The sequence below is a fragment of the Rhinoderma darwinii genome, chromosome 3, assembly GCF_050947455.1.
Source record: "Rhinoderma darwinii isolate aRhiDar2 chromosome 3, aRhiDar2.hap1, whole genome shotgun sequence".
Classification (NCBI taxonomy): domain Eukaryota; kingdom Metazoa; phylum Chordata; class Amphibia; order Anura; family Rhinodermatidae; genus Rhinoderma; species Rhinoderma darwinii.
Genome location: NC_134689.1, coordinates 377,509,014 through 377,532,159, shown reverse-complemented (window position 1 = coordinate 377,532,159; position 23,146 = coordinate 377,509,014). Strand labels below are relative to the sequence as shown.

The 23,146-nt window shown below is 51.3% G+C and overlaps 46 non-coding genes across 46 annotated transcripts; all 46 read left to right on the top strand.

Annotated features, from left to right (window-relative positions):
* The first annotated feature begins 398 nt into the window (after positions 1-398).
* Positions 399-539, top strand: LOC142751257 (U4 spliceosomal RNA). Its single transcript, XR_012882811.1, has one exon. It is a non-coding gene; the product is annotated as a U4 spliceosomal RNA (small nuclear RNA).
* Positions 540-894: 355 nt separating this feature from the next.
* LOC142751256 (U4 spliceosomal RNA) lies at positions 895-1,035 on the top strand. The gene has a single exon (XR_012882810.1). It is a non-coding gene; the product is annotated as a U4 spliceosomal RNA (small nuclear RNA).
* A 354-nt stretch (positions 1,036-1,389) lies between these two features.
* Positions 1,390-1,530, top strand: LOC142751311 (U4 spliceosomal RNA). The gene has a single exon (XR_012882864.1). It is a non-coding gene; the product is annotated as a U4 spliceosomal RNA (small nuclear RNA).
* Positions 1,531-1,885: 355 nt separating this feature from the next.
* LOC142751255 (U4 spliceosomal RNA) lies at positions 1,886-2,026 on the top strand. Its single transcript, XR_012882809.1, has one exon. It is a non-coding gene; the product is annotated as a U4 spliceosomal RNA (small nuclear RNA).
* A 355-nt stretch (positions 2,027-2,381) lies between these two features.
* LOC142751254 (U4 spliceosomal RNA) lies at positions 2,382-2,522 on the top strand. Its single transcript, XR_012882808.1, has one exon. It is a non-coding gene; the product is annotated as a U4 spliceosomal RNA (small nuclear RNA).
* Positions 2,523-2,877: 355 nt separating this feature from the next.
* On the top strand, positions 2,878-3,018 carry LOC142751316 (U4 spliceosomal RNA). The gene has a single exon (XR_012882869.1). It is a non-coding gene; the product is annotated as a U4 spliceosomal RNA (small nuclear RNA).
* Positions 3,019-3,373: 355 nt separating this feature from the next.
* LOC142751309 (U4 spliceosomal RNA) lies at positions 3,374-3,514 on the top strand. The gene has a single exon (XR_012882862.1). It is a non-coding gene; the product is annotated as a U4 spliceosomal RNA (small nuclear RNA).
* A 302-nt stretch (positions 3,515-3,816) lies between these two features.
* LOC142751277 (U4 spliceosomal RNA) lies at positions 3,817-3,957 on the top strand. Its single transcript, XR_012882830.1, has one exon. It is a non-coding gene; the product is annotated as a U4 spliceosomal RNA (small nuclear RNA).
* Positions 3,958-4,313: 356 nt separating this feature from the next.
* LOC142751252 (U4 spliceosomal RNA) lies at positions 4,314-4,454 on the top strand. The gene has a single exon (XR_012882806.1). It is a non-coding gene; the product is annotated as a U4 spliceosomal RNA (small nuclear RNA).
* Positions 4,455-4,809: 355 nt separating this feature from the next.
* On the top strand, positions 4,810-4,950 carry LOC142751312 (U4 spliceosomal RNA). Its single transcript, XR_012882865.1, has one exon. It is a non-coding gene; the product is annotated as a U4 spliceosomal RNA (small nuclear RNA).
* Positions 4,951-5,305: 355 nt separating this feature from the next.
* Positions 5,306-5,446, top strand: LOC142751251 (U4 spliceosomal RNA). The gene has a single exon (XR_012882805.1). It is a non-coding gene; the product is annotated as a U4 spliceosomal RNA (small nuclear RNA).
* Positions 5,447-5,801: 355 nt separating this feature from the next.
* Positions 5,802-5,942, top strand: LOC142751308 (U4 spliceosomal RNA). Its single transcript, XR_012882861.1, has one exon. It is a non-coding gene; the product is annotated as a U4 spliceosomal RNA (small nuclear RNA).
* Positions 5,943-6,298: 356 nt separating this feature from the next.
* Positions 6,299-6,439, top strand: LOC142751250 (U4 spliceosomal RNA). The gene has a single exon (XR_012882804.1). It is a non-coding gene; the product is annotated as a U4 spliceosomal RNA (small nuclear RNA).
* A 355-nt stretch (positions 6,440-6,794) lies between these two features.
* Positions 6,795-6,935, top strand: LOC142751287 (U4 spliceosomal RNA). The gene has a single exon (XR_012882840.1). It is a non-coding gene; the product is annotated as a U4 spliceosomal RNA (small nuclear RNA).
* A 355-nt stretch (positions 6,936-7,290) lies between these two features.
* Positions 7,291-7,431, top strand: LOC142751307 (U4 spliceosomal RNA). Its single transcript, XR_012882860.1, has one exon. It is a non-coding gene; the product is annotated as a U4 spliceosomal RNA (small nuclear RNA).
* A 348-nt stretch (positions 7,432-7,779) lies between these two features.
* Positions 7,780-7,920, top strand: LOC142751249 (U4 spliceosomal RNA). The gene has a single exon (XR_012882803.1). It is a non-coding gene; the product is annotated as a U4 spliceosomal RNA (small nuclear RNA).
* A 356-nt stretch (positions 7,921-8,276) lies between these two features.
* LOC142751317 (U4 spliceosomal RNA) lies at positions 8,277-8,417 on the top strand. Its single transcript, XR_012882870.1, has one exon. It is a non-coding gene; the product is annotated as a U4 spliceosomal RNA (small nuclear RNA).
* A 355-nt stretch (positions 8,418-8,772) lies between these two features.
* Positions 8,773-8,913, top strand: LOC142751303 (U4 spliceosomal RNA). Its single transcript, XR_012882856.1, has one exon. It is a non-coding gene; the product is annotated as a U4 spliceosomal RNA (small nuclear RNA).
* A 355-nt stretch (positions 8,914-9,268) lies between these two features.
* Positions 9,269-9,409, top strand: LOC142751248 (U4 spliceosomal RNA). Its single transcript, XR_012882802.1, has one exon. It is a non-coding gene; the product is annotated as a U4 spliceosomal RNA (small nuclear RNA).
* Positions 9,410-9,764: 355 nt separating this feature from the next.
* On the top strand, positions 9,765-9,905 carry LOC142751246 (U4 spliceosomal RNA). The gene has a single exon (XR_012882801.1). It is a non-coding gene; the product is annotated as a U4 spliceosomal RNA (small nuclear RNA).
* A 355-nt stretch (positions 9,906-10,260) lies between these two features.
* Positions 10,261-10,401, top strand: LOC142751245 (U4 spliceosomal RNA). Its single transcript, XR_012882800.1, has one exon. It is a non-coding gene; the product is annotated as a U4 spliceosomal RNA (small nuclear RNA).
* Positions 10,402-10,756: 355 nt separating this feature from the next.
* LOC142751244 (U4 spliceosomal RNA) lies at positions 10,757-10,897 on the top strand. Its single transcript, XR_012882799.1, has one exon. It is a non-coding gene; the product is annotated as a U4 spliceosomal RNA (small nuclear RNA).
* A 355-nt stretch (positions 10,898-11,252) lies between these two features.
* LOC142751243 (U4 spliceosomal RNA) lies at positions 11,253-11,393 on the top strand. The gene has a single exon (XR_012882798.1). It is a non-coding gene; the product is annotated as a U4 spliceosomal RNA (small nuclear RNA).
* A 355-nt stretch (positions 11,394-11,748) lies between these two features.
* Positions 11,749-11,889, top strand: LOC142751242 (U4 spliceosomal RNA). Its single transcript, XR_012882797.1, has one exon. It is a non-coding gene; the product is annotated as a U4 spliceosomal RNA (small nuclear RNA).
* A 355-nt stretch (positions 11,890-12,244) lies between these two features.
* On the top strand, positions 12,245-12,385 carry LOC142751240 (U4 spliceosomal RNA). Its single transcript, XR_012882795.1, has one exon. It is a non-coding gene; the product is annotated as a U4 spliceosomal RNA (small nuclear RNA).
* Positions 12,386-12,740: 355 nt separating this feature from the next.
* On the top strand, positions 12,741-12,881 carry LOC142751270 (U4 spliceosomal RNA). Its single transcript, XR_012882824.1, has one exon. It is a non-coding gene; the product is annotated as a U4 spliceosomal RNA (small nuclear RNA).
* Positions 12,882-13,236: 355 nt separating this feature from the next.
* LOC142751239 (U4 spliceosomal RNA) lies at positions 13,237-13,377 on the top strand. Its single transcript, XR_012882794.1, has one exon. It is a non-coding gene; the product is annotated as a U4 spliceosomal RNA (small nuclear RNA).
* Positions 13,378-13,732: 355 nt separating this feature from the next.
* Positions 13,733-13,873, top strand: LOC142751268 (U4 spliceosomal RNA). Its single transcript, XR_012882822.1, has one exon. It is a non-coding gene; the product is annotated as a U4 spliceosomal RNA (small nuclear RNA).
* Positions 13,874-14,228: 355 nt separating this feature from the next.
* LOC142751279 (U4 spliceosomal RNA) lies at positions 14,229-14,369 on the top strand. Its single transcript, XR_012882833.1, has one exon. It is a non-coding gene; the product is annotated as a U4 spliceosomal RNA (small nuclear RNA).
* Positions 14,370-14,725: 356 nt separating this feature from the next.
* LOC142751238 (U4 spliceosomal RNA) lies at positions 14,726-14,866 on the top strand. The gene has a single exon (XR_012882793.1). It is a non-coding gene; the product is annotated as a U4 spliceosomal RNA (small nuclear RNA).
* A 355-nt stretch (positions 14,867-15,221) lies between these two features.
* Positions 15,222-15,362, top strand: LOC142751278 (U4 spliceosomal RNA). The gene has a single exon (XR_012882831.1). It is a non-coding gene; the product is annotated as a U4 spliceosomal RNA (small nuclear RNA).
* Positions 15,363-15,717: 355 nt separating this feature from the next.
* LOC142751237 (U4 spliceosomal RNA) lies at positions 15,718-15,858 on the top strand. The gene has a single exon (XR_012882792.1). It is a non-coding gene; the product is annotated as a U4 spliceosomal RNA (small nuclear RNA).
* Positions 15,859-16,213: 355 nt separating this feature from the next.
* Positions 16,214-16,354, top strand: LOC142751236 (U4 spliceosomal RNA). The gene has a single exon (XR_012882791.1). It is a non-coding gene; the product is annotated as a U4 spliceosomal RNA (small nuclear RNA).
* Positions 16,355-16,709: 355 nt separating this feature from the next.
* On the top strand, positions 16,710-16,850 carry LOC142751235 (U4 spliceosomal RNA). The gene has a single exon (XR_012882790.1). It is a non-coding gene; the product is annotated as a U4 spliceosomal RNA (small nuclear RNA).
* Positions 16,851-17,205: 355 nt separating this feature from the next.
* On the top strand, positions 17,206-17,346 carry LOC142751234 (U4 spliceosomal RNA). The gene has a single exon (XR_012882789.1). It is a non-coding gene; the product is annotated as a U4 spliceosomal RNA (small nuclear RNA).
* A 355-nt stretch (positions 17,347-17,701) lies between these two features.
* On the top strand, positions 17,702-17,842 carry LOC142751233 (U4 spliceosomal RNA). Its single transcript, XR_012882788.1, has one exon. It is a non-coding gene; the product is annotated as a U4 spliceosomal RNA (small nuclear RNA).
* A 355-nt stretch (positions 17,843-18,197) lies between these two features.
* On the top strand, positions 18,198-18,338 carry LOC142751282 (U4 spliceosomal RNA). The gene has a single exon (XR_012882836.1). It is a non-coding gene; the product is annotated as a U4 spliceosomal RNA (small nuclear RNA).
* Positions 18,339-18,693: 355 nt separating this feature from the next.
* LOC142751232 (U4 spliceosomal RNA) lies at positions 18,694-18,834 on the top strand. The gene has a single exon (XR_012882787.1). It is a non-coding gene; the product is annotated as a U4 spliceosomal RNA (small nuclear RNA).
* Positions 18,835-19,189: 355 nt separating this feature from the next.
* On the top strand, positions 19,190-19,330 carry LOC142751281 (U4 spliceosomal RNA). The gene has a single exon (XR_012882835.1). It is a non-coding gene; the product is annotated as a U4 spliceosomal RNA (small nuclear RNA).
* A 355-nt stretch (positions 19,331-19,685) lies between these two features.
* On the top strand, positions 19,686-19,826 carry LOC142751231 (U4 spliceosomal RNA). Its single transcript, XR_012882786.1, has one exon. It is a non-coding gene; the product is annotated as a U4 spliceosomal RNA (small nuclear RNA).
* Positions 19,827-20,181: 355 nt separating this feature from the next.
* Positions 20,182-20,322, top strand: LOC142751229 (U4 spliceosomal RNA). The gene has a single exon (XR_012882784.1). It is a non-coding gene; the product is annotated as a U4 spliceosomal RNA (small nuclear RNA).
* A 355-nt stretch (positions 20,323-20,677) lies between these two features.
* On the top strand, positions 20,678-20,818 carry LOC142751228 (U4 spliceosomal RNA). The gene has a single exon (XR_012882783.1). It is a non-coding gene; the product is annotated as a U4 spliceosomal RNA (small nuclear RNA).
* Positions 20,819-21,173: 355 nt separating this feature from the next.
* Positions 21,174-21,314, top strand: LOC142751227 (U4 spliceosomal RNA). The gene has a single exon (XR_012882782.1). It is a non-coding gene; the product is annotated as a U4 spliceosomal RNA (small nuclear RNA).
* A 355-nt stretch (positions 21,315-21,669) lies between these two features.
* LOC142751226 (U4 spliceosomal RNA) lies at positions 21,670-21,810 on the top strand. The gene has a single exon (XR_012882781.1). It is a non-coding gene; the product is annotated as a U4 spliceosomal RNA (small nuclear RNA).
* Positions 21,811-22,165: 355 nt separating this feature from the next.
* Positions 22,166-22,306, top strand: LOC142751225 (U4 spliceosomal RNA). The gene has a single exon (XR_012882780.1). It is a non-coding gene; the product is annotated as a U4 spliceosomal RNA (small nuclear RNA).
* A 355-nt stretch (positions 22,307-22,661) lies between these two features.
* Positions 22,662-22,802, top strand: LOC142751224 (U4 spliceosomal RNA). The gene has a single exon (XR_012882779.1). It is a non-coding gene; the product is annotated as a U4 spliceosomal RNA (small nuclear RNA).
* The last annotated feature ends 344 nt before the right edge of the window (positions 22,803-23,146 follow it).

Here is a 23,146-nt window from a genome sequence, read left to right as displayed (position 1 = left end):
AAATACAGTCAGCATCGGCAATTTTTGCTGGTCTCTCTGGAGACTTTATCTACCGTGTGAACAACAGAAGGATTGGGAGTGCAGATGGCTTTGTTGTCCCCCAGCGCGGAGGGTTAATCTGTTCCAGAAACTGAAGCCCGAGCCCACTTTTCCCTTTGACTGATGGACATCCCCCTGCAACACAGTCGCGTTCCGGCTATGTCTGCTGTCCTGAGGTTGGACATCCCCCTGCAACACAGTCGCGTTCCGGCTATGTCTGCTGTCCTGAGGTCTTGGTCTGCCAAATCCCCCAGGATGCCTTGCAGTAGCGGCACAAGGGAGGAGTCAGTTTTGTTTAGCCACGGCTTAAATTAGCTCTTCCTGGGAGGCATGGATATGTCTGCCACCTGAGCTTCTTTAGCTTTGCGCAGTGGCAGTATCATAGCCCATGAGGTTTAACCGAGGCGTGATTATTGCTAGTTGAAAACTTTTCCCAATACCCCGCCATGATGACTTGAAATACAGTCAGCATCGGCAATTTTTGCTGGTCTCTCTGGAGACTTTATCTACCGTGTGAACAACAGAAGGATTGGGAGTGCAGATGGCTTTGTTGTCCCCCAGCGCGGAGGGTTTATCTGTTCCAGAAACTGAAGCCCGAGCCCACTTTTCCCTTTGACTGATGGACATCCCCCTGCAACACAGTCGCGTTCCGGCTATGTCTGCTGTCCTGAGGTTGGACATCCCCCTGCAACACAGTCGCGTTCCGGCTATGTCTGCTGTCCTGAGGTCTTGGTCTGCCAAATCCCCCAGGATGCCTTGCAGTAGCGGCACAAGGGAGGAGTCAGTTTTGTTTAGCCACGGCTTAAATTAGCTCTTCCTGGGAGGCATGGATATGTCTGCCACCTGAGCTTCTTTAGCTTTGCGCAGTGGCAGTATCATAGCCCATGAGGTTTAACCGAGGCGTGATTATTGCTAGTTGAAAACTTTTCCCAATACCCCGCCATGATGACTTGAAATACAGTCAGCATCGGCAATTTTTGCTGGTCTCTCTGGAGACTTTATCTACCGTGTGAACAACAGAAGGATTGGGAGTGCAGATGGCTTTGTTGTCCCCCAGCGCGGAGGGTTTATCTGTTCCAGAAACTGAAGCCCGAGCCCACTTTTCCCTTTGACTGATGGACATCCCCTGCAACACAGTCGCGTTCCGGCTATGTCTGCTGTCCTGAGGTTGGACATCCCCCTGCAACACAGTCGCGTTCCGGCTATGTCTGCTGTCCTGAGGTCTTGGTCTGCCAAATCCCCCAGGATGCCTTGCAGTAGCGGCACAAGGGAGGAGTCAGTTTTGTTTAGCCACGGCTTAAATTAGCTCTTCCTGGGAGGCATGGATATGTCTGCCACCTGAGATTCTTTAGCTTTGCGCAGTGGCAGTATCATAGCCCATGAAGTTTAACCGAGGCGTGATTATTGCTAGTTGAAAACTTTTCCCAATACCCCGCCATGATGACTTGAAATACAGTCAGCATCGGCAATTTTTGCTGGTCTCTCTGGAGACTTTATCTACCGTGTGAACAACAGAAGGATTGGGAGTGCAGATGGCTTTGTTGTCCCCCAGCGCGGAAGGTTTATCTGTTCCAGAAACTGAAGCCCGAGCCCACTTTTCCCTTTGACTGATGGACATCCCCCTGCAACACAGTCGCGTTCCGGCTATGTCTGCTGTCCTGAGGTTGGACATCCCCCTGCAACACAGTCGCGTTCCGGCTATGTCTGCTGTCCTGAGGTCTTGGTCTGCCAAATCCCCCAGGATGCCTTGCAGTAGCGGCACAAGGGAGGAGTCAGTTTTGTTTAGCCACGGCTTAAATTAGCTCTTCCTGGGAGGCATGGATATGTCTGCCACCTGAGCTTTTTTAGCTTTGCGCAGTGGCAGTATCATAGCCCATGAGGTTTAACCGAGGCGTGATTATTGCTAGTTGAAAACTTTTCCCAATACCCCGCCATGATGACTTGAAATACAGTCAGCATCGGCAATTTTTGCTGGTCTCTCTGGAGACTTTATCTACCGTGTGAACAACAGAAGGATTGGGAGTGCAGATGGCTTTGTTGTCCCCCAGCGTGGAGGGTTTATCTGTTCCAGAAACTGAAGCCCGAGCCCACTTTTCCCTTTGACTGATGGACGTCCCCCTGCAACACAGTCGCGTTCCGGCTATGTCTGCTGTCCTGAGGTTGGACATCCCCCTGCAACACAGTCGCGTTCCGGCTATGTCTGCTGTCCTGAGGTCTTGGTCTGCCAAATCCCCCAGGATGCCTTGCAGTAGCGGCACAAGGGAGGAGTCAGTTTTGTTTAGCCACGGCTTAAATTAGCTCTTCCTGGGAGGCATGGATATGTCTGCCACCTGAGCTTCTTTAGCTTTGCGCAGTGGCAGTATCATAGCCCATGAGGTTTAACCGAGGCGTGATTATTGCTAGTTGAAAACTTTTCCCAATACCCCGCCATGATGACTTGAAATACAGTCAGCATCGGCAATTTTTGCTGGTCTCTCTGGAGACTTTATCTACCGTGTGAACAACAGAAGGATTGGGAGTGCAGATGGCTTTGTTGTCCCCCAGCGCGGAGGGTTTATCTGTTCCAGAAACTGAAACCCGAGCCCACTTTTCCCTTTGACTGATGGACATCCCCCTGCAACACAGTCGCGTTCCGGCTATGTCTGCTGTCCTGAGGTTGGACATCCCCCTGCAACACAGTCGCGTTCCGGCTATGTCTGCTGTCCTGAGGTCTTGGTCTGCCAAATCCCCCAGGATGCCTTGCAGTAGCGGCACAAGGGAGGAGTCCGTTTTGTTTAGCCACGGCTTAAATTAGCTCTTCCTGGGAGGCATGGATATGTCTGCCACCTGAGCTTCTTTAGCTTTGCGCAGTGGCAGCATCATAGCCCATGAGGTTTAACCGAGGCGTGATTATTGCTAGTTGAAAACTTTTCCCAATACCCTGCCATGATGACTTGAAATACAGTCAGCATCGGCAATTTTTGCTGGTCTCTCTGGAGACTTTATCTACTGTGTGAACAACAGAAGGATTGGGAGTGCAGATGGCTTTGTTGTCCCCCAGCGCGGAGGGTTTATCTGTTCCAGAAACTGAAGCCCGAGCCCACTTTTCCCTTTGACTGATGGACATCCCCCTGCAACACAGTCGCGTTCCGGCTATGTCTGCTGTCCTGAGGTTGGACATCCCCCTGCAACACAGTCGCGTTCCGGCTATGTCTGCTGTCCTGAGGTCTTGGTCTGCCAAATCCCCCAGGATGCCTTGCAGTAGCGGCACAAGGGAGGAGTCAGTTTTGTTTAGCCACGGCTTAAATTAGCTCTTCCTGGGAGGCATGGATATGTCTGCCACCTGAGCTTCTTTAGCTTTGCGCAGTGGCAGTATCATAGCCCATGAAGTTTAACCGAGGCGTGATTATTGCTAGTTGAAAACTTTTCCCAATACCCCGCCATGATGACTTGAAATACAGTCAGCATCGGCAATTTTTGCTGGTCTCTCTGGAGACTTTATCTACCGTGTGAACAACAGAAGGATTGGGAGTGCAGATGGCTTTGTTGTCCCCCCAGCGCGGAGGGTTTATCTGTTCCAGAAACTGAAGCCCGAGCCCACTTTTCCCTTTGACTGATGGACATCCCCCTGCAACACAGTCGCGTTCCGGCTATGTCTGCTGTCCTGAGGTCTTGGTCTGCCAAATCCCCCAGGATGCCTTGCAGTAGCGGCACAAGGGAGGAGTCAGTTTTGTTTAGCCACGGCTTAAATTAGCTCTTCCTGGGAGGCATGGATATGTCTGCCACCTGAGCTTCTTTAGCTTTGCGCAGTGGCAGTATCATAGCCCATGAGGTTTAACCGAGGCGTGATTATTGCTAGTTGAAAACTTTTCCCAATACCCCGCCATGATGATTTGAAATACAGTCAGCATCGGCAATTTTTGCTGGTCTCTCTGGAGACTTTATCTACCGTGTGAACAACAGAAGGATTGGGAGTGCAGATGGCTTTGTTGTCCCCCCAGCGCGGAGGGTTTATCTGTTCCAGAAACTGAAGCCCGAGCCCACTTTTCCCTTTGACTGATGGACATCCCCCTGCAACACAGTCGCGTTCCGGCTATGTCTGCTGTCCTGAGGTTGGACATCCCCCTGCAACACAGTCGCGTTCCGGCTATGTCTGCTGTCCTGAGGTCTTGGTCTGCCAAATCCCCCAGGATGCCTTGCAGTAGCGGCACAAGGGAGGAGTCAGTTTTGTTTAGCCACGGCTTAAATTAGCTCTTCCTGGGAGGCATGGATATGTCTGCCACCTGAGCTTCTTTAGCTTTGCGCAGTGGCAGTATCATAGCCCATGAGGTTTAACCGAGGCGTGATTATTGCTAGTTGAAAACTTTTCCCAATACCCCGCCATGATGACTTGAAATACAGTCAGCATCGGCAATTTTTGCTGGTCTCTCTGGAGACTTTATCTACCGTGTGAACAACAGAAGGATTGGGAGTGCAGATGGCTTTGTTGTCCCCCAGCGCGGAGGGTTTATCTGTTCCAGAAACTGAAACCCGAGCCCACTTTTCCCTTTGACTGATGGACATCCCCCTGCAACACAGTCGCGTTCCGGCTATGTCTGCTGTCCTGAGGTTGGACATCCCCCTGCAACACAGTCGCGTTCCGGCTATGTCTGCTGTCCTGAGGTCTTGGTCTGCCAAATCCCCCAGGATGCCTTGCAGTAGCGGCACAAGGGAGGAGTCCGTTTTGTTTAGCCACGGCTTAAATTAGCTCTTCCTGGGAGGCATGGATATGTCTGCCACCTGAGCTTCTTTAGCTTTGCGTAGTGGCAGTATCATAGCCCATGAGGTTTAACCGAGGCGTGATTATTGCTAGTTGAAAACTTTTCCCAATACCCTGCCATGATGACTTGAAATACAGTCAGCATCGGCAATTTTTGCTGGTCTCTCTGGAGACTTTATCTACCGTGTGAACAACAGAAGGATTGGGAGTGCAGATGGCTTTGTTGTCCCCCAGCGCGGAGGGTTTATCTGTTCCAGAAACTGAAGCCCGAGCCCACTTTTCCCTTTGACTGATGGACATCCCCCTGCAACACAGTCGCGTTCCGGCTATGTCTGCTGTCCTGAGGTTGGACATCCCCCTGCAACACAGTCGCGTTCCGGCTATGTCTGCTGTCCTGAGGTCTTGGTCTGCCAAATCCCCCAGGATGCCTTGCAGTAGCGGCACAAGGGAGGAGTCAGTTTTGTTTAGCCACGGCTTAAATTAGCTCTTCCTGGGAGGCATGGATATGTCTGCCACCTGAGCTTCTTTAGCTTTGCGCAGTGGCAGTATCATAGCCCATGAGGTTTAACCGAGGCGTGATTATTGCTAGTTGAAAACTTTTCCCAATACCCCGCCATGATGACTTGAAATACAGTCAGCATCGGCAATTTTTGCTGGTCTCTCTGGAGACTTTATCTACCGTGTGAACAACAGAAGGATTGGGAGTGCAGATGGCTTTGTTGTCCCCCAGCGCGGAGGGTTTATCTGTTCCAGAAACTGAAGCCCGAGCCCACTTTTCCCTTTGACTGATGGACATCCCCCTGCAACACAGTCGCGTTCCGGCTATGTCTGCTGTCCTGAGGTTGGACATCCCCCTGCAACACAGTCGCGTTCCGGCTATGTCTGCTGTCCTGAGGTCTTGGTCTGCCAAATCCCCCAGGATGCCTTGCAGTAGCGGCACAAGGGAGGAGTCAGTTTTGTTTAGCCACGGCTTAAATTAGCTCTTCCTGGGAGGCATGGATATGTCTGCCACCTGAGCTTCTTTAGCTTTGCGCAGTGGCAGTATCATAGCCCATGAAGTTTAACCGAGGCGTGATTATTGCTAGTTGAAAACTTTTCCCAATACCCCGCCATGATGACTTGAAATACAGTCAGCATCGGCAATTTTTGCTGGTCTCTCTGGAGACTTTATCTACCGTGTGAACAACAGAAGGATTGGGAGTGCAGATGGCTTTGTTGTCCCCCCAGCGCGGAGGGTTTATCTGTTCCAGAAACTGAAGCCCGAGCCCACTTTTCCCTTTGACTGATGGGCATCCCCCTGCAACACAGTCGCGTTCCGGCTATGTCTGCTGTCCTGAGGTTGGACATCCCCCTGCAACACAGTCGCGTTCCGGCTATGTCTGCTGTCCTGAGGTCTTGGTCTGCCAAATCCCCCAGGATGCCTTGCAGTAGCGGCACAAGGGAGGAGTCAGTTTTGTTTAGCCACGGCTTAAATTAGCTCTTCCTGGGAGGCATGGATATGTCTGCCACCTGAGCTTCTTTAGCTTTGCGCAGTGGCAGTATCATAGCCCATGAGGTTTAACCGAGGCGTGATTATTGCTAGTTGAAAACTTTTCCCAATACCCCGCCATGATGACTTGAAATACAGTCAGCATCGGCAATTTTTGCTGGTCTCTCTGGAGACTTTATCTACCGTGTGAACAACAGAAGGATTGGGAGTGCAGATGGCTTTGTTGTCCCCCAGCGCAGAAGGTTTATCTGTTCCAGAAACTGAAGCCCGAGCCCACTTTTCCCTTTGACTGATGGACATCCCCCTGCAACACAGTCGCGTTCCGGCTATGTCTGCTGTCCTGAGGTTGGACATCCCCCTGCAACACAGTCGCGTTCCGGCTATGTCTGCTGTCCTGAGGTCTTGGTCTGCCAAATCCCCCAGGATGCCTTGCAGTAGCGGCACAAGGGAGGAGTCAGTTTTGTTTAGCCACGGCTTAAATTAGCTCTTCCTGGGAGGCATGGATATGTCTGCCACCTGAGCTTCTTTAGCTTTGCGCAGTGGCAGTATCATAGCCCATGAGGTTTAACCGAGGCGTGATTATTGCTAGTTGAAAACTTTTCCCAATACCCTGCCATGATGACTTGAAATACAGTCAGCATCGGCAATTTTTGCTGGTCTCTCTGGAGACTTTATCTACCGTGTGAACAACAGAAGGATTGGGAGTGCAGATGGCTTTGTTGTCCCCCAGCGCGGAGGGTTTATCTGTTCCAGAAACTGAAGCCCGAGCCCACTTTTCCCTTTGACTGATGGACATCCCCCTGCAACACAGTCGCGTTCCGGCTATGTCTGCTGTCCTGAGGTTGGACATCCCCCTGCAACACAGTCGCGTTCCGGCTATGTCTGCTGTCCTGAGGTCTTGGTCTGCCAAATCCCCCAGGATGCCTTGCAGTAGCGGCACAAGGGAGGAGTCAGTTTTGTTTAGCCACGGCTTAAATTAGCTCTTCCTGGGAGGCATGGATATGTCTGCCACCTGAGCTTCTTTAGCTTTGCGCAGTGGCAGTATCATAGCCCATGAAGTTTAACCGAGGCGTGATTATTGCTAGTTGAAAACTTTTCCCAATACCCCGCCATGATGACTTGAAATACAGTCAGCATCGGCAATTTTTGCTGGTCTCTCTGGAGACTTTATCTACCGTGTGAACAACAGAAGGATTGGGAGTGCAGATGGCTTTGTTGTCCCCCCAGCGCGGAGGGTTTATCTGTTCCAGAAACTGAAGCCCGAGCCCACTTTTCCCTTTGACTGATGGACATCCCCCTGCAACACAGTCGCGTTCCGGCTATGTCTGCTGTCCTGAGGTTGGACATCCCCCTGCAACACAGTCGCGTTCCGGCTATGTCTGCTGTCTTGGTCTGCCAAATCCCCCAGGATGCCTTGCAGTAGCGGCACAAGGGAGGAGTCAGTTTTGTTTAGCCACGGCTTAAATTAGCTCTTCCTGGGAGGCATGGATATGTCTGCCACCTGAGCTTCTTTAGCTTTGCGCAGTGGCAGTATCATAGCCCATGAGGTTTAACCGAGGCGTGATTATTGCTAGTTGAAAACTTTTCCCAATACCCCGCCATGATGACTTGAAATACAGTCAGCATCGGCAATTTTTGCTGGTCTCTCTGGAGACTTTATCTACCGTGTGAACAACAGAAGGATTGGGAGTGCAGATGGCTTTGTTGTCCCCCCAGCGCGGAGGGTTTATCTGTTCCAGAAACTGAAGCCCGAGCCCACTTTTCCCTTTGACTGATGGACATCCCCCTGCAACACAGTCGCGTTCCGGCTATGTCTGCTGTCCTGAGGTTGGACATCCCCCTGCAACACAGTCGCGTTCCGGCTATGTCTGCTGTCCTGAGGTCTTGGTCTGCCAAATCCCCCAGGATGCCTTGCAGTAGCGGCACAAGGGAGGAGTCAGTTTTGTTTAGCCACGGCTTAAATTAGCTCTTCCTGGGAGGCATGGATATGTCTGCCACCTGAGCTTCTTTAGCTTTGCGCAGTGGCAGTATCATAGCTCATGAGGTTTAACCGAGGCGTGATTATTGCTAGTTGAAAACTTTTCCCAATACCCCGCCATGATGACTTGAAATACAGTCAGCATCGGCAATTTTTGCTGGTCTCTCTGTAGACTTTATCTACCGTGTGAACAACAGAAGGATTGGGAGTGCAGATGGCTTTGTTGTCCCCCAGCGCAGAAGGTTTATCTGTTCCAGAAACTGAAGCCCGAGCCCACTTTTCCCTTTGACTGATGGACATCCCCCTGCAACACAGTCGCGTTCCGGCTATGTCTGCTGTCCTGAGGTTGGACATCCCCCTGCAACACAGTCGCGTTCCGGCTATGTCTGCTGTCCTGAGGTCTTGGTCTGCCAAATCCCCCAGGATGCCTTGCAGTAGCGGCACAAGGGAGGAGTCAGTTTTGTTTAGCCACGGCTTAAATTAGCTCTTCCTGGGAGGCATGGATATGTCTGCCACCTGAGCTTCTTTAGCTTTGCGCAGTGGCAGTATCATAGCCCATAAGGTTTAACCGAGGCGTGATTATTGCTAGTTGAAAACTTTTCCCAATACCCCGCCATGATGACTTGAAATACAGTCAGCATCGGCAATTTTTGCTGGTCTCTCTGGAGACTTTATCTACCGTGTGAACAACAGAAGGATTGGGAGTGCAGATGGCTTTGTTGTCCCCCAGCGCGGAGGGTTTATCTGTTCCAGAAACTGAAGCCCGAGCCCACTTTTCCCTTTGACTGATGGACATCCCCCTGCAACACAGTCGCGTTCCGGCTATGTCTGCTGTCCTGAGGTTGGACATCCCCCTGCAACACAGTCGCGTTCCGGCTATGTCTGCTGTCCTGAGGTCTTGGTCTGCCAAATTCCCCAGGATGCCTTGCAGTAGCGGCACAAGGGAGGAGTCAGTTTTGTTTAGCCACGGCTTAAATTAGCTCTTCCTGGGAGGCATGGATATGTCTGCCACCTGAGCTTCTTTAGCTTTGCGCAGTGGCAGTATCATAGCCCATGAGGTTTAACCGAGGCGTGATTATTGCTAGTTGAAAACTTTTCCCAATACCCCGCCATGATGACTTGAAATACAGTCAGCATCGGCAATTTTTGCTGGTCTCTCTGGAGACTTTATCTACCGTGTGAACAACAGAAGGATTGGGAGTGCAGATGGCTTTGTTGTCCCCCAGCGCGGAAGGTTTATCTGTTCTTGAAACTGAAGCCCGAGCCCACTTTTCCCTTTGACTGATGGACATCCCCCTGCAACACAGTCGCGTTCCGGCTATGTCTGCTGTCCTGAGGTTGGACATCCCCCTGCAACACAGTCGCGTTCCGGCTATGTCTGCTGTCCTGAGGTCTTGGTCTGCCAAATCCCCCAGGATGCCTTGCAGTAGCGGCACAAGGGAGGAGTCAGTTTTGTTTAGCCACGGCTTAAATTAGCTCTTCCTGGGAGGCATGGATATGTCTGCCACCTGAGCTTCTTCAGCTTTGCGCAGTGGCAGTATCATAGCCCATGAGGTTTAACCGAGGCGTGATTATTGCTAGTTGAAAACTTTTCCCAATACCCCGCCATGATGACTTGAAATACAGTCAGCATCGGCAATTTTTGCTGGTCTCTCTGGAGACTTTATCTACCGTGTGAACAACAGAAGGATTGGGAGTGCAGATGGCTTTGTTGTCCCCCAGCGCAGAAGGTTTATCTGTTCCAGAAACTGAAGCCCGAGCCCACTTTTCTCTTTGACTGATGGACATCCCCCTGCAACACAGTCGCGTTCCGGCTATGTCTGCTGTCCTGAGGTTGGACATCCCCCTGCAACACAGTCGCGTTCCGGCTATGTCTGCTGTCCTGAGGTCTTGGTCTGCCAAATCCCCCAGGATGCCTTGCAGTAGCGGCACAAGGGAGGAGTCAGTTTTGTTTAGCCACGGCTTAAATTAGCTCTTCCTGGGAGGCATGGATGTGTCTGCCACCTGAGCTTCTTTAGCTTTGCGCAGTGGCAGTATCATAGCCCATGAGGTTTAACCGAGGCGTGATTATTGCTAGTTGAAAACTTTTCCCAATACCCCGCCATGATGACTTGAAATACAGTCAGCATCGGCAATTTTTGCTGGTCTCTCTGGAGACTTTATCTACCGTGTGAACAACAGAAGGATTGGGAGTGCAGATGGCTTTGTTGTCCCCCAGCGCGGAAGGTTTATCTGTTCTTGAAACTGAAGCCCGAGCCCACTTTTCCCTTTGACTGATGGACATCCCCCTGCAACACAGTCGCGTTTCGGCTATGTCTGCTGTCCTGAGGTTGGACATCCCCCTGCAACACAGTCGCGTTCCGGCTATGTCTGCTGTCCTGAGGTCTTGGTCTGCCAAATCCCCCAGGATGCCTTGCAGTAGCGGCACAAGGGAGGAGTCAGTTTTGTTTAGCCACGGCTTAAATTAGCTCTTCCTGGGAGGCATGGATATGTCTGCCACCTGAGCTTCTTTAGCTTTGCGCAGTGGCAGTATCATAGCCCATGAGGTTTAACCGAGGCGTGATTATTGCTAGTTGAAAACTTTTCCCAATACCCCGCCATGATGACTTGAAATACAGTCAGCATCGGCAATTTTTGCTGGTCTCTCTGGAGACTTTATCTACCGTGTGAACAACAGAAGGATTGGGAGTGCAGATGGCTTTGTTGTCCCCCAGCGCGGAAGGTTTATCTGTTCTTGAAACTGAAGCCCGAGCCCACTTTTCCCTTTGACTGATGGACATCCCCCTGCAACACAGTCGCGTTCCGGCTATGTCTGCTGTCCTGAGGTTGGACATCCCCCTGCAACACAGTCGCGTTCCGGCTATGTCTGCTGTCCTGAGGTCTTGGTCTGCCAAATCCCCCAGGATGCCTTGCAGTAGCGGCACAAGGGAGGAGTCAGTTTTGTTTAGCCACGGCTTAAATTAGCTCTTCCTGGGAGGCATGGATATGTCTGCCACCTGAGCTTCTTTAGCTTTGCGCAGTGGCAGTATCATAGCCCATGAGGTTTAACCGAGGCGTGATTATTGCTAGTTGAAAACTTTTCCCAATACCCCGCCATGATGACTTGAAATACAGTCAGCATCGGCAATTTTTGCTGGTCTCTCTGGAGACTTTATCTACCGTGTGAACAACAGAAGGATTGGGAGTGCAGATGGCTTTGTTGTCCCCCAGCGCGGAAGGTTTATCTGTTCTTGAAACTGAAGCCCGAGCCCACTTTTCCCTTTGACTGATGGACATCCCCCTGCAACACAGTCGCGTTCCGGCTATGTCTGCTGTCCTGAGGTTGGACATCCCCCTGCAACACAGTCGCGTTCCGGCTATGTCTGCTGTCCTGAGGTCTTGGTCTGCCAAATCCCCCAGGATGCCTTGCAGTAGCGGCACAAGGGAGGAGTCAGTTTTGTTTAGCCACGGCTTAAATTAGCTCTTCCTGGGAGGCATGGATATGTCTGCCACCTGAGCTTCTTTAGCTTTGCGCAGTGGCAGTATCATAGCCCATGAGGTTTAACCGAGGCGTGATTATTGCTAGTTGAAAACTTTTCCCAATACCCCGCCATGATGACTTGAAATACAGTCAGCATCGGCAATTTTTGCTGGTCTCTCTGGAGACTTTATCTACCGTGTGAACAACAGAAGGATTGGGAGTGCAGATGGCTTTGTTGTCCCCCAGCGCGGAAGGTTTATCTGTTCTTGAAACTGAAGCCCGAGCCCACTTTTCCCTTTGACTGATGGACATCCCCCTGCAACACAGTCGCGTTCCGGCTATGTCTGCTGTCCTGAGGTTGGACATCCCCCTGCAACACAGTCGCGTTCCGGCTATGTCTGCTGTCCTGAGGTCTTGGTCTGCCAAATCCCCCAGGATGCCTTGCAGTAGCGGCACAAGGGAGGAGTCAGTTTTGTTTAGCCACGGCTTAAATTAGCTCTTCCTGGGAGGCATGGATATGTCTGCCACCTGAACTTCTTTAGCTTTGCGCAGTGGCAGTATCATAGCCCATGAGGTTTAACCGAGGCGTGATTATTGCTAGTTGAAAACTTTTCCCAATACCCCGCCATGATGACTTGAAATACAGTCAGCATCGGCAATTTTTGCTGGTCTCTCTGGAGACTTTATCTACCGTGAGAACAACAGAAGGATTGGGAGTGCAGATGGCTTTGTTGTCCCCCAGCGCGGAAGGTTTATCTGTTCCAGAAACTGAAGCCCGAGCCCACTTTTCCCTTTGACTGATGGACATCCCCCTGCAACACAGTCGCGTTCCGGCTATGTCTGCTGTCCTGAGGTTGGACATCCCCCTGCAACACAGTCGCGTTCCGGCTATGTCTGCTGTCCTGAGGTCTTGGTCTGCCAAATCCCCCAGGATGCCTTGCAGTAGCGGCACAAGGGAGGAGTCAGTTTTGTTTAGCCACGGCTTAAATTAGCTCTTCCTGGGAGGCATGGATATGTCTGCCACCTGAGCTTCTTTAGCTTTGCGCAGTGGCAGTATCATAGCCCATGAGGTTTAACCGAGGCGTGATTATTGCTAGTTGAAAACTTTTCCCCATACCCCGCCATGATGACTTGAAATACAGTCAGCATCGGCAATTTTTGCTGGTCTCTCTGGAGACTTTATCTACCGTGTGAACAACAGAAGGATTGGGAGTGCAGATGGCTTTGTTGTCCCCCAGCGCGGAAGGTTTATCTGTTCCAGAAACTGAAGCCCGAGCCCACTTTTCCCTTTGACTGATGGACATCCCCCTGCAACACAGTCGCGTTCCGGCTATGTCTGCTGTCCTGAGGTTGGACATCCCCCTGCAACACAGTCGCGTTCCGGCTATGTCTGCTGTCCTGAGGTCTTGGTCTGCCAAATCCCCCAGGATGCCTTGCAGTAGCGGCACAAGGGAGGAGTCAGTTTTGTTTAGCCACGGCTTAAATTAGCTCTTCCTGGGAGGCATGGATATGTCTGCCACCTGAGCTTCTTTAGCTTTGCGCAGTGGCAGTATCATAGCCCATGAGGTTTAACCGAGGCGTGATTATTGCTAGTTGAAAACTTTTCCCAATACCCCGCCATGATGACTTGAAATACAGTCAGCATCGGCAATTTTTGCTGGTCTCTCTGGAGACTTTATCTACCGTGTGAACAACAGAAGGATTGGGAGTGCAGATGGCTTTGTTGTCCCCCAGCGCGGAAGGTTTATCTGTTCCAGAAACTGAAGCCCGAGCCCACTTTTCCCTTTGACTGATGGACATCCCCCTGCAACACAGTCGCGTTCCGGCTATGTCTGCTGTCCTGAGGTTGGACATCCCCCTGCAACACAGTCGCGTTCCGGCTATGTCTGCTGTCCTGAGGTCTTGGTCTGCCAAATCCCCCAGGATGCCTTGCAGTAGCGGCACAAGGGAGGAGTCAGTTTTGTTTAGCCACGGCTTAAATTAGCTCTTCCTGGGAGGCATGGATATGTCTGCCACCTGAGCTTCTTTAGCTTTGCGCAGTGGCAGTATCATAGCCCATGAGGTTTAACCGAGGCGTGATTATTGCTAGTTGAAAACTTTTCCCAATACTCCGCCATGATGACTTGAAATACAGTCAGCATCGGCAATTTTTGCTGGTCTCTCTGGAGACTTTATCTACCGTGTGAACAACAGAAGGATTGGGAGTGCAGATGGCTTTGTTGTCCCCCAGCGCGGAAGGTTTATCTGTTCTTGAAACTGAAGCCCGAGCCCACTTTTCCCTTTGACTGATGGACATCCCCCTGCAACACAGTCGCGTTCCGGCTATGTCTGCTGTCCTGAGGTTGGACATCCCCCTGCAACACAGTCGCGTTCTGGCTATGTCTGCTGTCCTGAGGTCTTGGTCTGCCAAATCCCCCAGGATGCCTTGCAGTAGCGGCACAAGGGAGGAGTCAGTTTTGTTTAGCCACGGCTTAAATTAGCTCTTCCTGGGAGGCATGGATATGTCTGCCACCTGAGCTTCTTTAGCTTTGCGCAGTGGCAGTATCATAGCCCATGAGGTTTAACCGAGGCGTGATTATTGCTAGTTGAAAACTTTTCCCAATACCCCGCTATGATGACTTGAAATACAGTCAGCATCGGCAATTTTTGCTGGTCTCTCTGGAGACTTTATCTACCGTGTGAACAACAGAAGGATTGGGAGTGCAGATGGCTTTGTTGTCCCCCCAGCGCGGAAGGTTTATCTGTTCCAGAAACTGAAGCCCGAGCCCACTTTTCCCTTTGACTGATGGACATCCCCCTGCAACACAGTCGCGTTCCGGCTATGTCTGCTGTCCTGAGGTTGGACATCCTCCTGCAACACAGTCGCGTTCCGGCTATGTCTGCTGTCCTGAGGTCTTGGTCTGCCAAATCCCCCAGGATGCCTTGCAGTAGCGGCACAAGGGAGGAGTCAGTTTTGTTTAGCCACGGCTTAAATTAGCTCTTCCTGGGAGGCATGGATATGTCTGCCACCTGAGCTTCTTTAGCTTTGCGCAGTGGCAGTATCATAGCCCATGAGGTTTAACCGAGGCGTGATTATTGCTAGTTGAAAACTTTTCCCAATACCCCGCCATGATGACTTGAAATACAGTCAGCATCGGCAATTTTTGCTGGTCTCTCTGGAGACTTTATCTACCGTGTGAACAACAGAAGGATTGGGAGTGCAGATGGCTTTGTTGTCCCCCAGTGCGGAAGGTTTATCTGTTCCAGAAACTGAAGCCCGAGCCCACTTTTCCCTTTGACTGATGGACATCCCCCTGCAACACAGTCGCGTTCCGGCTATGTCTGCTGTCCTGAGGTTGGACATCCCCCTGCAACACAGTCGCGTTCCGGCTATGTCTGCTGTCCTGAGGTCTTGGTCTGCCAAATCCCCCAGGATGCCTTGCAGTAGCGGCACAAGGGAGGAGTCAGTTTTGTTTAGCCACGGCTTAAATTAGCTCTTCCTGGGAGGCATGGATATGTCTGCCACCTGAGCTTCTTTAGCTTTGCGCAGTGGCAGTATCATAGCCCATGAGGTTTAACCGAGGCGTGATTATTGCTAGTTGAAAACTTTTCCCAATACCCCGCTATGATGACTTGAAATACAGTCAGCATCGGCAATTTTTGCTGGTCTCTCTGGAGACTTTATCTACCGTGTGAACAACAGAAGGATTGGGAGTGCAGATGGCTTTGTTGTCCCCCAGCGCGGAAGGTTTATCTGTTCCAGAAACTGAAGCCCGAGCCCACTTTTCCCTTTGACTGATGGACATCCCCCTGCAACACAGTCGCGTTCCGGCTATGTCTGCTGTCCTGAGGTTGGACATCCCCCTGCAACACAGTCGCGTTCCGGCTATGTCTGCTGTCCTGAGGTCTTGGTCTGCCAAATCCCCCAGGATGCCTTGCAGTAGCGGCACAAGGGAGGAGTCAGTTTTGTTTAGCCACGGCTTAAATTAGCTCTTCCTGGGAGGCATGGATATGTCTGCCACCTGAGCTTCTTTAGCTTTGCGCAGTGGCAGTATCATAGCCCATGAGGTTTAACCGAGGCGTGATTATTGCTAGTTGAAAACTTTTCCCAATACCCCGCCATGATGACTTGAAATACAGTCAGCATCGGCAATTTTTGCTGGTCTCTCTGGAGACTTTGTCTACCGTGTGAACAACAGAAGGATTGGGAGTGCAGATGGCTTTGTTGTCCCCCAGCGCGGAAGGTTTATCTGTTCCAGAAACTGAAGCCCGAGCCCACTTTTCCCTTTGACTGATGGACATCCCCCTGCAACACAGTCGCGTTCCGGCTATGTCTGCTGTCCTGAGGTTGGACATCCCCCTGCAACACAGTCGCGTTCCGGCTATGTCTGCTGTCCTGAGGTCTTGGTCTGCCAAATCCCCCAGGATGCCTTGCAGTAGCGGCACAAGGGAGGAGTCAGTTTTGTTTAGCCACGGCTTAAATTAGCTCTTCCTGGGAGGCATGGATATGTCTGCCACCTGAGCTTCTTTAGCTTTGCGCAGTGGCAGTATCATAGCCCATGAGGTTTAACCGAGGCGTGATTATTGCTAGTTGAAAACTTTTCCCAATACCCCGCCATGATGACTTGAAATACAGTCAGCATCGGCAATTTTTGCTGGTCTCTCTGGAGACTTTATCTACCGTGTGAACAACAGAAGGATTGGGAGTGCAGATGGCTTTGTTGTCCCCCAGCGCGGAAGGTTTATCTGTTCCAGAAACTGAAGCCCGAGCCCACTTTTCCCTTTGACTGATGGACATCCCCCTGCAACACAGTCGCGTTCCGGCTATGTCTGCTGTCCTGAGGTTGGACATCCCCCTGCAACACAGTCGCGTTCCGGCTATGTCTGCTGTCCTGAGGTCTTGGTCTGCCAAATCCCCCAGGATGCCTTGCAGTAGCGGCACAAGGGAGGAGTCAGTTTTGTTTAGCCACGGCTTAAATTAGCTCTTCCTGGGAGGCATGGATATGTCTGCCACCTGAGCTTCTTTAGCTTTGCGCAGTGGCAGTATCATAGCCCATGAGGTTTAACCGAGGCGTGATTATTGCTAGTTGAAAACTTTTCCCAATACCCCGCCATGATGACTTGAAATACAGTCAGCATCGGCAATTTTTGCTGGTCTCTCTGGAGACTTTATCTACCGTGTGAACAACAGAAGGATTGGGAGTGCAGATGGCTTTGTTGTCCCCCAGCGCGGAAGGTTTATCTGTTCCAGAAACTGAAGCCCGAGCCCACTTTTCCCTTTGACTGATGGACATCCCCCTGCAACACAGTCGCGTTCCGGCTATGTCTGCTGTCCTGAGGTTGGACATCCCCCTGCAACACAGTCGCGTTCCGGCTATGTCTGCTGTCCTGAGGTCTTGGTCTGCCAAATCCCCCAGGATGCCTTGCAGTAGCGGCACAAGGGAGGAGTCAGTTTTGTTTAGCCACGGCTTAAATTAGCTCTTCCTGGGAGGCATGGATATGTCTGCCACCTGAGCTTCTTTAGCTTTGCGCAGTGGCAGTATCATAGCCCATGAGGTTTAACCGAGGCGTGATTATTGCTAGTTGAAAACTTTTCCCAATACCCCGCCATGATGACTTGAAATACAGTCAGCATCGGCAATTTTTGCTGGTCTCTCTGGAGACTTTATCTACCGTGTGAACAACAGAAGGATTGGGAGTGCAGATGGCTTTGTTGTCCCCCAGCGCGGAAGGTTTATCTGTTCCAGAAACTGAAGCCCGAGCCCACTTTTCCCTTTGACTGATGGACATCCCCCTGCAACACAGTCGCGTTCCGGCTATGTCTGCTGTCCTGAGGTTGGACATCCCCCTGCAACACAGTCGCGTTCCGGCTATGTCTGCTGTCCTGAGGTCTTGGTCTGCCAAATCCCCCAGGATGCCTTGCAGTAGCGGCACAAGGGAGGAGTCAGTTTTGTTTAGCCACGGCTTAAATTAGCTCTTCCTGGGAGGCATGGATCTGTCTGCCACCTGAGCTTCTTTAGCTTTGCGCAGTGGCAGTATCATAGCCCATGAGGTTTAACCGAGGCGTGATTATTGCTAGTTGAAAACTTTTCCCAATACCCCGCCATGATGACTTGAAATACAGTCAGCATCGGCAATTTTTGCTGGTCTCTCTGGAGACTTTATCTACCGTGTGAACAACAGAAGGATTGGGAGTGCAGATGGCTTTGTTGTCCCCCAGCGCGGAAGGTTTATCTGTTCCAGAAACTGAAGCCCGAGCCCACTTTTCCCTTTGACTGATGGACATCCCCCTGCAACACAGTCGCGTTCCGGCTATGTCTGCTGTCCTGAGGTTGGACATCCCCCTGCAACACAGTCACGTTCCGGCTATGTCTGCTGTCCTGAGGTCTTGGTCTGCCAAATCCCCCAGGATGCCTTGCAGTAGCGGCACAAGGGAGGAGTCAGTTTTGTTTAGCCACGGCTTAAATTAGCTCTTCCTGGGAGGCATGGATATGTCTGCCACCTGAGCTTCTTTAGCTTTGCGCAGTGGCAGTATCATAGCCCATGAGGTTTAACCGAGGTGTGATTATTGCTAGTTGAAAACTTTTCCCAATACCCCGCCATGATGACTTGAAATACAGTCAGCATCGGCAATTTTTGCTGGTCTCTCTGGAGACTTTATCTATTGTGTGAACAACAGAAGGATTGGGAGTGCAGATGGCTTTGTTGTCCCCCAGCGCGGAAGGTTTATCTGTTCTTGAAACTGAAGCCCGAGCCCACTTTTCCCTTTGACTGATGGACATCCCCCTGCAACACAGTCGCGTTCCGGCTATGTCTGCTGTCCTGAGGTTGGACATCCCCCTGCAACACAGTCGCGTTCCGGCTATGTCTGCTGTCCTGAGGTCTTGGTCTGCCAAATCCCCCAGGATGCCTTGCAGTAGCGGCACAAGGGAGGAGTCAGTTTTGTTTAGCCACGGCTTAAATTAGCTCTTCCTGGGAGGCATGGATATGTCTGCCACCTGAGCTTCTTTAGCTTTGCGCAGTGGCAGTATCATAGCCCATGAGGTTTAACCGAGGCGTGATTATTGCTAGTTGAAAACTTTTCCCAATACCCCGCCATGATGACTTGAAATACAGTCAGCATCGGCAATTTTTGCTGGTCTCTCTGGAGACTTTATCTACTGTGTGAACAACAGAAGGATTGGGAGTGCAGATGGCTTTGTTGTCCCCCAGCGCGGAAGGTTTATCTGTTCTTGAAACTGAAGCCCGAGCCCACTTTTCCCTTTGACTGATGGACATCCCCCTGCAACACAGTCGCGTTCCGGCTATGTCTGCTGTCCTGAGGTTGGACATCCCCCTGCAACACAGTCGCGTTCCGGCTATGTCTGCTGTCCTGAGGTCTTGGTCTGCCAAATCCCCCAGGATGCCTTGCAGTAGCGGCACAAGGGAGGAGTCAGTTTTGTTTAGCCACGGCTTAAATTAGCTCTTCCTGGGAGGCATGGATATGTCTGCCACCTGAGCTTCTTTAGCTTTGCGCAGTGGCAGTATCATAGCCCATGAGGTTTAACCGAGGTGTGATTATTGCTAGTTGAAAACTTTTCCCAATACCCCGCCATGATGACTTGAAATACAGTCAGCATCGGCAATTTTTGCTGGTCTCTCTGGAGACTTTATCTACCGTGTGAACAACAGAAGGATTGGGAGTGCAGATGGCTTTGTTGTCCCCCAGCGCGGAAGGTTTATCTGTTCCAGAAACTGAAGCCCGAGCCCACTTTTCCCTTTGACTGATGGACATCCCCCTGCAACACAGTCGAGTTCCGGCTATGTCTGCTGTCCTGAGGTTGGACATCCCCCTGCAACACAGTCGCGTTCCGGCTATGTCTGCTGTCCTGAGGTCTTGGTCTGCCAAATCCCCCAGGATGCCTTGCAGTAGCGGCACAAGGGAGGAGTCAGTTTTGTTTAGCCACGGCTTAAATTAGCTCTTCCTGGGAGGCATGGATATGTCTGCCACCTGAGCTTCTTTAGCTTTGCGCAGTGGCAGTATCATAGCCCATGAGGTTTAACCGAGGCGTGATTATTGCTAGTTGAAAACTTTTCCCAATACCCCGCCATGATGACTTGAAATACAGTCAGCATCGGCAATTTTTGCTGGTCTCTCTGGAGACTTTATCTACCGTGTGAACAACAGAAGGATTGGGAGTGCAGATGGCTTTGTTGTCCCCCAGCGCGGAAGGTTTATCTGTTCCAGAAACTGAAGCCCGAGCCCACTTTTCCCTTTGACTGATGGACATCCCCCTGCAACACAGTCGCGTTCCGGCTATGTCTGCTGTCCTGAGGTTGGACATCCCCCTGCAACACAGTCGCGTTCCGGCTATGTCTGCTGTCCTGAGGTCTTGGTCTGCCAAATCCCCCAGGATGCCTTGCAGTAGCGGCACAAGGGAGGAGTCAGTTTTGTTTAGCCACGGCTTAAATTAGCTCTTCCTGGGAGGCATGGATATGTCTGCCACCTGAGCTTCTTTAGCTTTGCGCAGTGGCAGTATCATAGCCCATGAGGTTTAACCGAGGCGTGATTATTGCTAGTTGAAAACTTTTCCCAATACCCCGCCATGATGACTTGAAATACAGTCAGCATCGGCAATTTTTGCTGGTCTCTCTGGAGACTTTATCTACCGTGTGAACAACAGAAGGATTGGGAGTGCAGATGGCTTTGTTGTCCCCCAGCGCGGAAGGTTTATCTGTTCCAGAAACTGAAGCCCGAGCCCACTTTTCCCTTTGACTGATGGACATCCCCCTGCAACACAGTTGCGTTCCGGCTATGTCTGCTGTCCTGAGGTTGGACATCCCCCTGCAACACAGTCGCGTTCCGGCTATGTCTGCTGTCCTGAGGTCTTGGTCTGCCAAATCCCCCAGGATGCCTTGCAGTAGCGGCACAAGGGAGGAGTCAGTTTTGTTTAGCCACGGCTTAAATTAGCTCTTCCTGGGAGGCATGGATATGTCTGCCACCTGAGCTTCTTTAGCTTTGCGCAGTGGCAGTATCATAGCCCATGAGGTTTAACCGAGGCGTGATTATTGCTAGTTGAAAACTTTTCCCAATACCCCGCCATGATGACTTGAAATACAGTCAGCATCGGCAATTTTTGCTGGTCTCTCTGGAGACTTTATCTACCGTGTGAACAACAGAAGGATTGGGAGTGCAGATGGCTTTGTTGTCCCCCAGCGCGGAAGGTTTATCTGTTCCAGAAACTGAAGCCCGAGCCCACTTTTCCCTTTGACTGATGGACATCCCCCTGCAACACAGTCGCGTTCCGGCTATGTCTGCTGTCCTGAGGTTGGACATCCCCCTGCAACACAGTCGCGTTCCGGCTATGTCTCCTGTCCTGAGGTCTTGGTCTGCCAAATCCCCCAGGATGCCTTGCAGTAGCGGCACAAGGGAGGAGTCAGTTTTGTTTAGCCACGGCTTAAATTAGCTCTTCCTGGGAGGCATGGATATGTCTGCCACCTGAGCTTCTTTAGCTTTGCGCAGTGGCAGTATCATAGCCCATGAGGTTTAACCGAGGCGTGATTATTGCTAGTTGAAAACTTTTCCCAATACCCCGCCATGATGACTTGAAATACAGTCAGCATCGGCAATTTTTGCTGGTCTCTCTGGAGACTTTATCTACCGTGTGAACAACAGAAGGATTGGGAGTGCAGATGGCTTTGTTGTCCCCCAGCGCGGAAGGTTTATCTGTTCCAGAAACTGAAGCCCGAGCCCACTTTTCCCTTTGACTGATGGACATCCCCCTGCAACACAGTCGCGTTCCGGCTATGTCTGCTGTCCTGAGGTTGGACATCCCCCTGCAACACAGTCGCGTTCCGGCTATGTCTGCTGTCCTGAGGTCTTGGTCTGCCAAATCCCCCAGGATGCCTTGCAGTAGCGGCACAAGGGAGGAGTCAGTTTTGTTTAGCCACGGCTTAAATTAGCTCTTCCTGGGAGGCATGGATATGTCTGCCACCTGAGCTTCTTTAGCTTTGCGCAGTGGCAGTATCATAGCCCATGAGGTTTAACCGAGGCGTGATTATTGCTAGTTGAAAACTTTTCCCAATACCCCGCCATGATGACTTGAAATACAGTCAGCATCGGCAATTTTTGCTGGTCTCTCTGGAGACTTTATCTACCGTGTGAACAACAGAAGGATTGGGAGTGCAGATGGCTTTGTTGTCCCCCAGCGCGGAAGGTTTATCTGTTCCAGAAACTGAAGCCCGAGCCCACTTTTCCCTTTGACTGATGGACATCCCCCTGCAACACAGTCGCGTTCCGGCTATGTCTGCTGTCCTGAGGTTGGACATCCCCCTGCAACACAGTCGCGTTCCGGCTATGTCTGCTGTCCTGAGGTCTTGGTCTGCCAAATCCCCCAGGATGCCTTGCAGTAGCGGCACAAGGGTGGAGTCAGTTTTGTTTAGCCACGGCTTAAATTAGCTCTTCCTGGGAGGCATGGATATGTCTGCCACCTGAGCTTCTTTAGCTTTGCGCAGTGGCAGTATCATAGCCCATGAGGTTTAACCGAGGCGTGATTATTGCTAGTTGAAAACTTTTCCCAATACCCCGCCATGATGACTTGAAATACAGTCAGCATCGGCAATTTTTGCTGGTCTCTCTGGAGACTTTATCTACCGTGTGAACAACAGAAGGATTGGGAGTGCAGATGGCTTTGTTGTCCCCCAGCGCGGAAGGTTTATCTGTTCCAGAAACTGAAGCCCGAGCCCACTTTTCCCTTTGACTGATGGACATCCCCCTGCAACACAGTCGCGTTCCGGCTATGTCTGCTGTCCTGAGGTTGGACATCCCCCTGCAACACAGTCGCGTTCCGGCTATGTCTGCTGTCCTGAGGTCTTGGTCTGCCAAATCCCCCAGGATGCCTTGCAGTAGCGGCACAAGGGAGGAGTCAGTTTTGTTTAGCCACGGCTTAAATTAGCTCTTCCTGGGAGGCATGGATATGTCTGCCACCTGAGCTTCTTTAGCTTTGCGCAGTGGCAGTATCATAGCCCATGAGGTTTAACCGAGGCGTGATTATTGCTAGTTGAAAACTTTTCCCAATACCCCGCCATGATGACTTGAAATACAGTCAGCATCGGCAATTTTTGCTGGTCTCTCTGGAGACTTTATCTACCGTGTGAACAACAGAAGGATTGGGAGTGCAGATGGCTTTGTTGTCCCCTAGCGCGGAAGGTTTATCTGTTCCAGAAACTGAAGCCCGAGCCCACTTTTCCCTTTGACTGATGGACATCCCCCTGCAACACAGTCGCGTTCCGGCTATGTCTGCTGTCCTGAGGTTGGACATCCCCCTGCAACACAGTCGCGTTCCGGCTATGTCTGCTGTCCTGAGGTCTTGGTCTGCCAAATCCCCCAGGATGCCTTGCAGTAGCGGCACAAGGGAGGAGTCAGTTTTGTTTAGCCACGGCTTAAATTAGCTCTTCCTGGGAGGCATGGATATGTCTGCCACC